The sequence below is a fragment of the Equus przewalskii genome, chromosome 15 (genome assembly GCF_037783145.1).
Source record: "Equus przewalskii isolate Varuska chromosome 15, EquPr2, whole genome shotgun sequence".
NCBI classification, from domain to species: domain Eukaryota; kingdom Metazoa; phylum Chordata; class Mammalia; order Perissodactyla; family Equidae; genus Equus; species Equus przewalskii.
The window spans coordinates 65627890-65642240 of record NC_091845.1 but is presented as its reverse complement, the minus strand read 5'-3'; the positions used below and the strand labels follow the sequence as shown (position 1 = coordinate 65642240).

Below are 14351 nucleotides of genomic sequence, written 5' to 3'. Positions count from 1 at the left end.
TCAACCTTTAGCTTTGACTTCAATTTTTATTTCCCTAAGGAATCTTCTCTGATTGCTCTGATTAAGTCAAGTTCCTTTATTATGTGCTCCCATGGTACAACATATCTCATGTTCATGGCCCGTATCAAAGCGGCACTTTTAATTTATTAGTGGTTATTTAACTAATATCTGTCTCCCCACAATACTGTATGTTCTAGGGCAATTGTCAGCAAATTTTTTGATTAGGGGTCAAATAGTAAATATTTAAGACTTTGTAGGCCAGAAGGAATGTGTTGCAACTACTCAACCCTGCTTTTGTAATGCAAAAGCAGCCATAGGCAGATGTAAGCAAATGAGTGCAGCTGTGGTTCAATAAAACTTTATTTACAAAAATAGTTAGTGGACTGTATCTCATCCATAGCCCTGACGTTTGCCAACCTCTAATCTAGGACATTAGACGTTGTCCGTTTTGCTTACCGTTGTATCCTCAGTCTCTAGCACATTGCTTTGTACACAGTGGGTACCAATAAATAGCTGCTGAATGAATGAAGGAAATCCATACAAACAGACTTTAGCCCTTCTGTCTTCCCCATATTTATTCAAACCATATTTATATCCTAACACGAATAGCTTTTCCCCAATCCAAATTGGATTTCACTTCTCAAGACTCTTTTTGTTTACCACTTTTTTCATAAAGCTGTCTGTGATCACTTGAGTTTCTAGTGTTGGGGTTCTGAACTCTGATAGAAGTCATTTTCTGTACCAGTAACTTGACTGAATACATTTATAATAAGACTTTACAGTTTGACAAGCACTTTCCCAGAGTTTGGCACTTTGGGCCAAACTGCTTTGAGTCCTGCTTGGGTCTGGGTAGTGAGGGAGGGAAAAAATAGTGAGAACCAAGCACAAACAATAAGCCGACAAATTCTTCTGCTGCATATATGTCAACAAGAATGCCCTATGCTGCTACTAGTGCTGGGGTAAGATGTGGGCCCACAATGCAGAGGTCAAAGTAGGCATCACTGAGGAGATGATGTCCAAGGTAACTTAAAAAAAAATCTAAGGCCTACCCCAGTGGCCTAGTGATTAAGTTTGTGAACTCTGCTTCAGCAGCCTGGCTTTGGTTCCTGGGCACGGACCTACACCACTTGTACGTCAGTGGCCATACTGTGGTGTCAGCTCACATATAAAAAGAGGAGGATTGGTTCATATAAAAAGAGTGGATGTTAGCTCAGGGTGAATCTTCCTCAGCAGAAAAATAAATAAAAAATAATCCACAAATTACTTAACATTTGGTTTAGGAATTTACTTTGGTTCCCTCCACCCCCTAACTTTTCATTATGGAAAATTTCAAACATAAAGGAAGGTTGAAAAAAATAATTCAATGAACATATGAATACCTACCACTTAATCGTTAACATTTTGCTATAGTTGCTTTATTTTCTCTATTTTTTCTGATCCATTTGGAAGTTACAGACAGCAAGCACTCCATCTTAAATAATTCATGTGCATCTCTTAAAAGAAGGCACATTCTCCTACATAACTATATACCATTAGCAATATTTCCTTACTATCATCTAATATCTAGACCATATTCAAATTCCCCCACCTGTATTTTAAAGATTTTATTTTTCCTTTTCCTCCCCAACCCCCCCAGTACATAGTTGTATATTTTTTAGTTGTGGGTCCTTCTAGTTGTGGCATGTGGGATGCCACCTCAGCATGGCTTGATGAGCAGTGCCATGTCCGTGCTCAGGATCCGAACTGGTGAAATCCTGGGACACTGCAGTGGAGCATGTGAACTTAACCACTCGGCCATGGGGCCAGGCCCCTGCCCACCTGTATTTTATAGTTGTATTTTTAAAATGCTGGGATCCAACCCACTTGTCTATTAAGCAAGTCTGACTCTTAAATGAAAGGATAAAGGAGATGTGGTATAGATTTATAATGGAATATTACTCAGCCATAAAGAAGAATGAAATCTTGTCATTTGCAACAACATGGTTGGACCTAGAGGGCATTATGCTGAGAGAAATAAGTCAGACAGAGAAAGACAAATATTATATGATTTCACTTATATGTGGATTCTAAAAAAATGAAACAAATGAACAAACATCAAACAGAAACAGACTTACAGATACAAAGAACAAACTAGTGGTTGCCAGAGGGGAGCAGAGCAAGGGGATGGGCGAAATAGGTAAAGAAGATGAGAGGTAAAAACTTTCAGTTATAAAATAAATAAGCCACGGGATGTGATGTACAGCATAGGAAATATAGTCAATAATAATGTAACAATGTTGTATGGTGACAGATGGTAACTAGACTTAGAGTGGTGATCATTTTGTAATGTATAAAAATATCAAATCACTCTGTTGTACATTTGAAATGAATATAATATTTTATGCCAATTATACTTCGACAAAAAACTTTAGAAAAGAAAAACAGGAATTCTTGAATACAAAGTATATGAAAAGTCCAAAATAGAGAATAGCAGGTGCTAAAACATAGGGGATGTTTTGGGGAAATAGCAGAGAAATATTCTGTGACCCAACAGCCAACAGAATTGGTGGGAAACGACTTTGAAGGAGTATAAAGAACCAGATTACAATCTTGAATATTACTCAAAGGAGCTTAGAATCCATCCTTCTGTTGAGGTGGGTCTTACCATCCTGTCAAACTTGATGATGTCAAGACTGAATATTCGACTGTAGGAGCAATCTCACTAGCATGATATTCACTAGCACTAGTCTTCTTTTTACCTAACTCCTTTCACCACAGCGTCTTAGATTATCAGATTTTTAAAGCAGCCCTCTCTAACAAGTGGCTTATAGCTGACCACATCCTACTCTTTTTCAAAGGGTAGGGGGTTTAGCTGATTGTCAAAGGGACAGCTGAGCATGTTCTTCCATTAAGGGACTGATTTGCCTCTTTAAGGATTACTACAATAGTTCTAGGCAGCTGAAGGCCACAGGGAACTGGACCCCTTTCTCTGCCCTCTGGAAGCCTGTCACAGGGGACTTCATCACAGCCTCTCTACAATTAGAATCTATGTTGTGCAGGTTATTTATAAGAATGAGCATTTGCCTTTTCTGATGTAAAAGTGGAAGTTCTTTGAACCAGTTATAATACGATTATCATTGATGTGAAAACCACATGTAATTCAGCATTTTTCTTCTCTATTTATACGTGAAGACTCAAAGGCCAAGAGAGGTTAAATTACTTCTCTGGGGTCACAGTGCAGGACAGTGGTGAATAACTACTCTTCAGTGGGCACGAGTGTGTGCAAGTCACTGAGTTCTGTGCTTGTCATGGAGTGTCTCTCGGGTGGGGCTACCTGACAAACTCACAGGACACCAGATGCACAGGACACTGGTACTTGCTTTATTTCTCTATACCTGCTTTGACCTTTCTCACGATCCACCAGCCCTTGGAGAGCTGTGACAAAGTCTACTTGCCAATTACTATTTCAGTCTTCAGTTTCAGCCATCTCCTTTCAGTTTAATCATTCAGGATACTCAAAGGATAACTTCTGATTATAATTCTTTCAGGTAAAAGCTTAGCCTCTTGAATTTCCTTTTTCTTTCTCTTCTCTCTCCAAAATGACTTCTGGGTGTTCAGGGGGAAGCGAAGAAAAGGAATCGTAGTATCCACACTGTTTTAGGGTGAAGTTCCCAGATGCATATCTTGAGATGAGGGTTCTTTAAGAAATGCCCCCAAGGAGCGTCTGGGAGGGAGTAGACAGGGGGCTTCCAGAGCTCCCGTAACGAAGTCCTTCATCTTAATCTAGCTAGTTGTTCCACGGGTGTGTTCATCATTGAAAAATTTATCAAGTTGTACACTTGTTATTTGTGCACTTTTATGTATGTCTGCTATATTTTAAAAATTCTACCTATATATTTTTTCTGGATATGGATACAGGAGCAGTTGATTTATTGATATAGGATATATGGATATGGATCCTATGAATATAGTACATGGATACAGGAGCAACCAATTTTTTTTTAACCTTTTGTGCTACAAAAATATCTTCTTCTTAAAACAACAGCTTTATTGACATACCATTCATATATTACGACATTCACTCTTAAAGTATATAATTCAGTGATTTTTCGTATATCTGCAGAGTTTGTTTAGCTATTACACTATTGAATCTCATAACATTCTCACCATGCCAAAAAGAAACTCTACACCCATCAGCAGTCACTCATCATTCCCTCCTCCCACCAGCCCTGGCAACAACTAATCTACAATGTCTCTCTGGATTTTGCTACTTTTGACATTTCATATAAATGGAATCATACAACCTGTGGTCATTTGTGACAGGCATCTTTCACTTAGGATAATGTTTTCAAGGTTCATTCATGCTGTAGTACGTATCAGGATTTCATTCCTTTTTATTGCCAAATAACACCCATCGTATGGCTGTACCACGTTTTGTTTATCCATTCGTTAGTCGTTGGGCATTTGTGTTGTTTCTGTTTTTGGCTATTATGAATACTGCTGCTATGAGCGTTCATGTGTAGGTTTTTATGTGGACTTAAGTTTTCATATCTATTTGTATTTAACCAAATAGAAACTTAAAACACTCAGACATTATAAAACTGTCTTCCAATTTACATTTTAGATCAAAGAGGAAGTCGAGACAGTAATTAGAGACTATTTAGAAAAATATAATTATTTCATTAGCATTATATTAAAACTCACAGTGTTACATCAAAACTTCATTCAGAGGAAAATCCATAGACTTAAATGTCATCACATTAAAAGAATAAAAATAGGTGAATTAAGCATTTATCTCAGGAAACTCAACAAAAACAAGAGTAACAATAAAAAACAGAAGGAACCAGTAAGAGAATAGGAGAAAGAGAAGGAGCCAGCAGAGTAATGGTGCAATTTCAGGCAAAGGCAGGTGGATGGGGTAGTGTGACCTGACCCTGAAGGGGAGCACTGCCATCTTAAGTTCCCTCCCAAAGCAGCCACAATTTGAGGACTTAAGTAAAGAGATTGTGCTTTCCTACTCCCTTCATACATCCTCCTCCCCTATGAATCATTGCCTGAGGTCCACTCCCATGACACTTGTAGCTCTTGATGGCAGGTGGATAAAGCTGCTCCAGTAGCCTGATGGGATACCTCCAAAGAAGAGTCTCAGGTTCAGGCATTGGAGGCAAAAGCATATTTGAAGAGGGGTGGAGTTGGTGCACACAGAACCTGTAAAAGGGATCCAAGGGCATCTGGGCAGAGTATTGGCAGTGTCCACTCCAGGGTTTCTTCTGGTTCTCCTGGTGTTTATAAAATTGTCCCTTGTCTACATGGTCACATCTTATCATGTAGATCAAGAGAATAGATGGAATTACCCAAGCTGTTCAAGGTGGCAGCTTGTATAACTGAGAGTAGCATCTTTCCTGGCTTGGTTAGGACCTGGAAGTCTTATACACGTGACCATGCATTTTATAACCTGTGTGCCTATATGCATCCCTGTTTACTTGGCCTTACCACGGTTCACAGTGGCACACTCTCCCCTGGCTGTGGCTTAGGAAATCTGCCACCTGGTCTCTGCTATGTGGTGACCTTGTCCCTTGCCAGGGTGTGTCCCAGAATGCCCTTTGGCTCTCACCTCAGTTACCTTTTTATCTCCCCTTGGGTCCTGGGAGAACTTTTGGGTTCTGTCTTTACCTTACTTGGACTCAGAAAAACTAAACCCTGGCTCTCACTTGGCTTAGCTATTTGACTTTAATGGAGCTGTCCCTGAAGTTGGAGCCAGGGCAGCCCATGAGGCAATATCCTCCTGTGTCTCAAAATTGAATTTTGGAAAATCCCCTCTGGTCTTGTCATTTCCCTCCACTCTGAAACACCCCATTTTTAGAGGAGCTCATCTTCTTCCTCTTTTGTTTCCTCCATTAATCCCTTTGTATCAGAAGCAGCAAGGGTTGGGCTTTTCACTTCCTATACAGTAGACCCCTCTTATCTGCCATTTCAGTTTCAGTTACCTGAGGTCAACTGTGGTCCAAAAATATTAAATGGAAAATTCCAGAAATAAACAATTTATAAGTTTTAAATTGTGCACTGTTCTGAGTAGGTGATGAAATGTCTCATCCTCCTGCTCCACCCCACCCGGGAGGAGAATCATCCTTTTGTCCAGCGTATCCACACTGTATAAGCTACCTGCCCATTAGTCACTTGGTAGCCCTCTCGGTTGTCAGATCAACTGTCATGGTTTAGCAGTGCTTGTGATAAAGTCACCCTTGTTTTACTTAATAATGGCCCCAAAGCACAACAGTAGTGATGCTGCCAATGCAGATATGCTGAAGAGAAGTATAAAGTGCTTCCTTTAAGTGGAAAGATGAAAGTTCCTGACTTACCAAGGAAAGAAAAACAATCGTATGCTGAGGTTTCTAAGATCTACGGTAAGAACGAATCTTCTATCTGTGAAACTGTGAAGGAAAAGAAACTGTGAAGGAAAAAGAAATTCGTGCTAGTTTTGCTGGCACACCTCAAATATGTATGAAAAGGAAAAAACATAGTATATACAGGGTTTGGTACCATCTGCGGTTTCAGGCATCCACTGGGAGTCTTGGAACGTATTCCCCATGGATAAGGGGGGACCACTGTTTATCATACCTTGCTTACCTAGGGCGGGAAGCCTCATGGCCTGGGCCAAAAATGGATGGGATGCTTATCTGCACTATGGGAGACACTCTATGATCTAAGTCAACTCGTCTCTTCATAAGTTAAAGGGGAGATAAGGGAATTTAGAAATTTCTTTCCTCTTGACAAAGCCTAGATTTTAAGTCTTGCTGCATTTTTGAAAATTCTATTTTCTAAGTCAGAGGCCAAGCTATAGCTTTCTTTTTCTTTGCATTCCTGTTTAACAATCCTAATTCCCCCCAAGGCAGATGGATGCCTCAGGCTGCCTAGAGAGAGCTGTCTCTAGCAGAAAGTCTAGAGAAACACACATTAATGTTATCGTTAGAGCAGTACAATTTTGACCCAATATTCTGACTTACAACTTGAAGGTCAGAATCAGGTTTTAGATTCCATCTAAAAATCCTAATTGGTTAGGAGACAAAGTACCTGAGGCTAATATCTGCTCCTTTTAGCAAGTCATCAACACATGTGCCATCAATCTCCTCAATATTCCACTCATGGTGTGGCACTCAAAATTGTAAAAGAGGCCAGTGATCACAAAAATTATCATTCCTTGCAATAAACCATGATTTTTACAATAGACTGTAATTTTGGAAAATCTTATGGCTTCCTACTTTGTGGGCTCTTTAGTCACCAACCCAAATAGCCTTTTATTGATTTTTCCATTTGCCTCAGGCTCTAACATGGCTCTGTATGGTACTGTTACTGACCTAGTCTTTATTCAAATTTTTGACATTTTGTTTATCTTAGATATTTTTGCATTAATTTTGATTTTTAAAAATTATGCATTAAAATATTACATATTTTGATTACTGAGGTTTTTGGTGCCTGTTTAAATTTTGCACCTGGGACAAATGTCTCACTTGCTTCACCCAAGTCCTGGCCCTCTTGTCCTCAAGATCTAGCTCCACGAAGCCTTCTCTCATGTCACTACATGGATTCAATGTTTTCTTTGAATTCATGTATCACCTTTCTTTAGCATTTTCATGAACTTACCATCTAGGTGCATGTCTTACTACCCATCCTACCTCCTTCAATTGTAAGCCACTTGAGGTTGGAATCCTGTTTTGATTCAGCTTTACGTCCTTTTAACATCTGTTAAAGTACCTTGTACAATACAGTTTTATTTAAGGAGTAAAGAACATTCTGTTTCATAAGGAAGGAAAATAGAAAATACATTAAAAAAATTATACCATAACGGTTATTTATTTATTTTTTTTTAAAAAAAGCACAAGTGTTTGGATAACTCTTAGGCTTTCTTGGAAATTTTCTTATATCGAACACCTTATTCTCGTATGATGCAGAATAAGTGAATTATTACTATATTTCACTAAATTTCTGTCCCCTTAGCATACTATGACTGAGAATAGTCAGAAAGGTGGTGGAGAAAGACACTGAAGAGAAGAGCGATAAAAACCTGGAATTAAATACTTGCCCTTGATAATCTAGAAAAAGGATAATCCACATGCAGATACCCAGGAGTTGATTGTACAATTTGTCTTTAAGCAATTTGATACAATCTTGCCACAGGACATGACACAGTAATTTATTTCTAAATTGTTAGATTCTGTTAGTATTTTCAGATCAAACTTTGTTTTCTTCTTGACATAATTGATTACTGCTTTCATTGGGATTTATTTTAAAGTAATTCAGACCTGAAAAACTGCAAGGAAAGTAGAAACCACACATTTCTCTATTAGGGCAGCTGTGTCTAGAACAGCACAGTAGAATTTGTTTGCTATTTGATTTCTCTATCTCTTTATTGATCTATTCATTGTAGAAAGGACTCCAGGTTACACATGAGTCTTTTGAATGAAGATTACTTGGGCACACTGATTTAAAGCATCCTGCCGTCAGCAGTAATGATTTAGCATGTGAAACAGAAATTTGAGGGTGCTGTGAGTGAATTATACCTTTTCAGGCTACTTTACTTCCGTTACACAGTCAAGTCCTGTTGTTGTAAATCCCCACATAGATCAGTTAGCTATTGCTGTATAACAAATAACCCCAAATTTTAGTAGCTTAAAACAGCAATCATTTATTATTTCTTATGAGTTTATGGGTTGACAGGGAGTTTCTGCTGATCTGGAATAGGCGTGGCTAGTCGTGAGTAGGCTCACTGATAGGTCTGTGGTCAGCTGGTGGATCAGCTGGGGCCAGCTGTCTTTGCCCCACACAGTATATTCTTCTGTAGCAGTCAAGCCTGGGCTTGTTACCATGGCAGTAGTGTGGTTCCAAGATAAAGAGAGCAAAACCATGCAATCCCTCTTCAGTTTTAGGCTCAGTACTCTCATACTGTTACTTCAGCTACATTCTATTGCCCAAAACAAGACATATGACTATCTCAGAATCTCTGGGATGAACTGTGAAGTCACATCACATGAGGCATGGATACAGAGAAGGGAATAATTGGGGCAGCCCATTTTTAGAGTCAATCTACCATACAATGTGAGATATTCTCTTAATTTCCTGTATAATCTATTCCCCAAAATATTTGAGATAGATTTCAGAATACACACAGTTATGCAAATTTTTTTTACGTAATAATACAAATGTAAGATTAGGTGTGGTTGGCAGAATTCTAAGATGGCCCTTGGGATTCCTGCCACTTGGTGGACATACCCTCTATAATCCTCTCTCTTTGAGTATGAGCAGGATCTGTGGATATAATGAGGATAGTTCTTTCCTTGATTAAATCACATTATATGGCAAAAGTGATAGTATAGCCACTTCCATGATTATGTGACACTATATAATCTGTCTTTGCAGACTGGAGAGGTTCTCCTGCTGGCTTTGAAGAAGTAAGCTGCCATGTTGTGAGAGGACCTCTGAGAAGACCATGTAGCAAAGAACTATGAGGGCCTCCATGGAGCTAGGAATGGCCCCTGGTTGACAGCCAGCAAGAAACCTCAGTCCTACATCTGCACAGAATGAAATTCTGCCAACAATCATGTGATCTCGAGCTCCAGAAAGAGATGCAGGTCAGGCATCATCTACCTTGCAGCTTTGTGAGACCCTGAGCAGAAGAACCAGCTAAACTTCGCCTGACACCTAACACACAGAAGCAGAGATAATAAGTGAATATTGTTTTAAGCCACTAAATTTGTGGTAACTTGGTCTGCAGCAATAGAAAACAAAAATATAAGGGAGGAAATCCAAATAATTTTTTAAGATCAAGACATAAATGGAAAATAAGAACAAAATTTTGTAGACAAACACAGATGGGGTGTCAGACAGGTGTTAAGTTGAAATACAAATTTAATTCTGAGATTGCTGGTGACCAAAATCAAAGGGAAAATATGAGCTTTTATTATTATTTTTGCATTTACTTTGTGGCACATGATTCCTCTTGTAGACTTAAAAGACAGGACCATCACAATGTTGAACAACTGTGATATCAACTGCTATCAATCATATCAATTCAGGGGCAGTAGTTTCAGAAAGTGCAGCTGATATCCAGGGCTTAGGGCTTAGAGGTGAGTGAGATATCAAGACAAAAGGATGGTTCAACTTATAGGGTATTCCACAATTGTTGCTGGCTTAGAAAGTCAGATGGGGTTGTTTAAAAGGCCTTGGTATTCAAGTGCAACTGTGGTAGATGAGATTTCTTTATGACAGAAGCAGAAGCTCCCCACTGGAAAATCTCTCATGTCTTCCAGGCAAACCAGTTTTAGCACCTCCTATCTCTGCTGCCAACCTTGTCATCCATCAGACTCAATTGATGAGGAGTCACTGATAGATTTTAAGCTAGACAGTGATCTGAAAAAAGGAAGAGTACCCTGGCTACTTACTGTCTAGAGAATAGATTTGGGCTGGAGGGTGACGTGGCAAGGAGGAGGCAGGTAGTAGGCTCCCTCAGGAATCTTGGTTTGAGATGGGGTTCTGGACTAGCATTCTGGCAATAGGGATGGAAGTGGATAGTTTGGAGAGAAATTTAAGAGGTGTCTGATTAATGGAAACACTGAATGGGGGTAGCCAGAAATGTAGAAGGAAAACTGCAAGAGAGAAATGTCATAGGAACCAAGGAAGAAATAGTTTCAGAAGAGAGTGACCAACCATGTCAGATGCTGCAGGGAGGTAAATTAAGAAAACGGTTGAGAAGTTTTCATCACATGTGTCAATTCAGGGGTGATTTGAGACATTTAGTGGTGAAGGAGGGGAATATGGGATCCAGAGTCCAGGTGAAAGATTAGCCTTAGATAGGAGGGACTAATTTTCCTGGACATGGGTGAGAAAAAGAGGCAAGGAAGACTGCCTTTTTTTTTTTTTTTTTTAAAGGCAGAGGAGAAGGGTAGGAAAAGGAATTTAATGAAGTTTCTGCCAGATCTTTTTCACTTTATCTGTCAAGCAGAAAGAGAGATGCACTGAGGGCAACTGGCAACATTCTTTGGGATGGCCACTGGGAAATGAGAGGCAAAGATGACCATCACAAGTGTAACTTCAGGTCAATGGTAAGGCTCAACTGTGGTTGCAGAACATGGTGTCCGTCTCTCCTCTTCCACATTAGTTGAGGGCTGCTTCCAGGGGCATTAATTCCTCAGCACCGCTGACTTGTCCGGTGCACTCTGAGCCCTCTTCACAGCCAGAAAAAAGTCATCAGAGATAGAGGTGCAGGTATTCGTTGTAAACAATCTTTGAGGGATGGAGGTGAATGCTGAGGAGGTTGGTTGGGGTACTGAAGGGTGTGCTATAGCCACACAAAGGGGAAAATATCCAAGTCTGGGGACAAAAAGGAAAAGTAAGTGAGAGTGCTGGCACAAAAGTGGTTGATGTGAGGACTATGGGATCCAGCCTGGATAAGGAAAGAAATAAAACTAGGAAGGGGTTGGTAGCTGGGAGAACAGGAGGCCTCCTCAGACCTGGATCTCTTAAATGAGGTCAGAGCAGGTACAATAAGAATAGAGAAGTAACTGAGAAAAAGTAGTCATTGTGGTAAAAAAAAGTTGTATGTTGGAGTTGAAAATTTTACAGATGGCGCAGTTATGCACCCATGACAAGACCACATTATGATCACAAGAGTGGGCTGTTGAAATAGAGAGGATGTGAATCATAGGAACTGAGCAGGTCAAGGAGCTGCGAGGCAGGAGTATTGAATGATCCTTTCCATTGCTATTTATTGGGCAATGCAAGATTTGGTCTGGAGTAGTAGCCTGTGACCAGGTGCCAATATTTTGATGAATGTGAGGGAAAGACTAGGACATAGATAGTCTGCAACTCCATGAGGGCAGGGGTACCATCTCTCATCTTCATACTGTATCCTAGTGCCTAGCACAGTGCCTTGCTGCATAGTAAATTACCTTAATTCTCTCAACTAGTGACTTAAAACAACAAAGGACATTGATCAGCTCACAGTTTCTGTGGGTTAGGTATTGAGGAGCAGCTTAGCTGGGTGCTTCTGGCTCAGGGTCTCTCATGAGGTTACAGTCAAGATGCTGGCTGCTGCTGTGGTCATCTTCAGTCTTGACCAAGGCTGGAGGATCCACTTCCAAGATGGCTTACTTATTGGCTGGCAAGTTGGTGTTAGTTGTTGGCAGACGGCTTTAGTTGTTGGCAGACGGCTTCATTCCTTGCTGATGGCCATGTATTGAAGTACAGAACACAAGTGGAAAAATAAGTTTGCAACTATAAGAATAGGGGTTTCAGTTTGGAGTATTCCATTTTAAGGTGCCTATTGGACAACTTCAGGGATTTCCAAGGGCAGTTAGATATGCGAGTCTGGAGACCAGAGGAAAAGATGGGATGGAAATAAAGATTTAATAGTCATCAGTACATAAACAGGAACTGAAACCATGGAATGAATAAGATGCCTAAATGGGAAAGCCTTAAAGAAGGAAGTTTTGGGAGAGGCAGGGGAGGTGCTGGGATCATAGGAGAATCCACAGCCTCAGTTTGAGAAGGTTGTGAAGAAGACACTGTTCTGGAGGAGGGTCACATTTCAGTCATGACAAGCAGTCCCAGAGAACATAGACATATTGGTTACCAAGGCAAGTAGGGGAAGCCAGATAAATTGGGGGAAGAAGAACAGGGCAGTAGAAGCTTATGAGGGCATGAGAGAGGATTTCTGAGAGTAACAGAGATGAGGGTCAGGGATGGAAATATCCAAAGGGTATAGAACGTAGGTTAACAGTTTTTATGTCTTGTCCCTTATTAGGGTGCCAGGGTTGGCTTACTATTGAGTTGGCCCTCTTGCAGATGTCTACCTGGGTTTTTAGGACACAAGGCCTAGCAAACTGAAAATAGAAGAAATTGAAGACAGAGTTTGATTTTCAATATGGTTGAGTGGCAGGTGATGACAATGTCTGGCATTGTTGATGTCCTAGCTGACAGGAGTGGTGTCTACTCCTTATCAGATTCTTTACGTGATCCCAGATGCCCTACCTGAAGCCATGGACACTGCATGAGAAGCCACAATAACACCTGAACCCAGGATCAGAATTCTTTCCACCTCCTTTTGCTTCTATCATCTTTGTCCCTTGTCACATATGAGCTGACTCGTGTTACTAGCTTGCTGAAATCCACATTCCCAGGTCTTGTTTTGCCTCAGAAATCTTTCCCAGATGGTTGAGACTTGGACACTCCCTTGAAAGCTCTCAACCTTTGATAGAATTAACAACCACGATGGTTTGGAGACCTGAACGATCTCCTGGAGAAACTATTAGCTAAAGCCCCTAGAGCTGGAACCGGGGTTAGAAGTTGTATGTGAGATAACATAGCCTGGAGAGATTAAGCACCAAAGCCAAATCTAGAGGACTGGAGACCAGATAGAAACCAGGGTCCATGAATCTGGTCCTACAAATACAGGATCACAGCAAGAACAGACCAGAAACAAGAATTAATAATAATCATAACCAACCTTTATTAAGAGCTAACCATACGTCAGATGCTGTGCTAAGCTGCCCTACATACCTCATTTCATTTTTCACAAGAATGTTATGAGATAGGTCCTATTGTCATCCTCACGTTATAGACAAGGAAACTGAGGCTTAGAGAGTTTAAGTGACTAGCTCATGATTACACAACTAGCAAGTAGCAGAGCCAGATTCAAACCAACGTATCCTCACCTCGAGCCTACCTTTCAGTTGAGAATACTACTGGTGTTTGTGGATCTTCTTCATGAGCTAGCAGCTTTGATGGAGATCTTGGCTGAGGCTCCAGGAGTCTGTGAGAGGCTTCATGACACTCATTCTATTTCCATTGTCTTGGTTTATGGTTCCAAACAGAACTTCAGGGTAAAGCCAGTTCTGTGGGGCTGGTTCCAAGAGGGTGTATCTGTTAAGAAGGTATTGGGCTTAATGGGGTAGCAACCCAACTTTAACTCACATTTTATTAGAAGGATCCAGGGGATTTCATGGATTCCAAAGATAGACATGTGACTGAGATTCAGGAACCACAGGAAACAGCCTTTGAAAATTTCCAGGGTAGTCTCTGTGAACCTCACCACTGTATTTCAGGCTCATTCTATCTCTTTCTCTCTCTCTCTTTCTATCTCTATCTCTATTTCTATCTTTATTTATCTCTTTCTTTATATCTCTCTCTATCTCTGCAGGCAGATTTTTTTCCAGTCTCTCTAGTTGTGTGATGAAAACCATGACCTTGAGCCCTGACAGTTCTGGAACTTTATATCAGTCGCAAAGTGTGGTACTGAGACAAGCTGTGATAAACTCACTTGGGAACTTACTAGAAATGTAAAATCTCAGGCCCCACCCCAGACCTACAGAGTCAGAGAC

The 14351-nt window shown here is 40.4% G+C and overlaps 1 long non-coding RNA gene across 7 annotated transcripts in view; it reads right to left on the bottom strand.

Annotated features, from left to right (window-relative positions):
- The window catches only part of LOC139075994 (uncharacterized), a 40385-nt gene extending 26555 nt beyond the window's left edge, over positions 1-13830 (bottom strand). Inside the window, exons 1-3 of one of the 7 annotated variants that reach the window (XR_011527141.1) lie at positions 13686-13825; positions 11975-12194; positions 6339-6410 (exon numbers count right to left, since the gene is read on the bottom strand). This is a non-coding gene — a long non-coding RNA (uncharacterized lncRNA). Of the gene's footprint in view, positions 1-6338; positions 6411-11974; positions 12195-13685 lie in introns of all 7 variants that reach the window. The other 6 variants (XR_011527140.1, XR_011527142.1, XR_011527138.1 and 3 more) reach the window with 6 other exon arrangements.
- Positions 13831-14351: the final 521 nt, after the last annotated feature.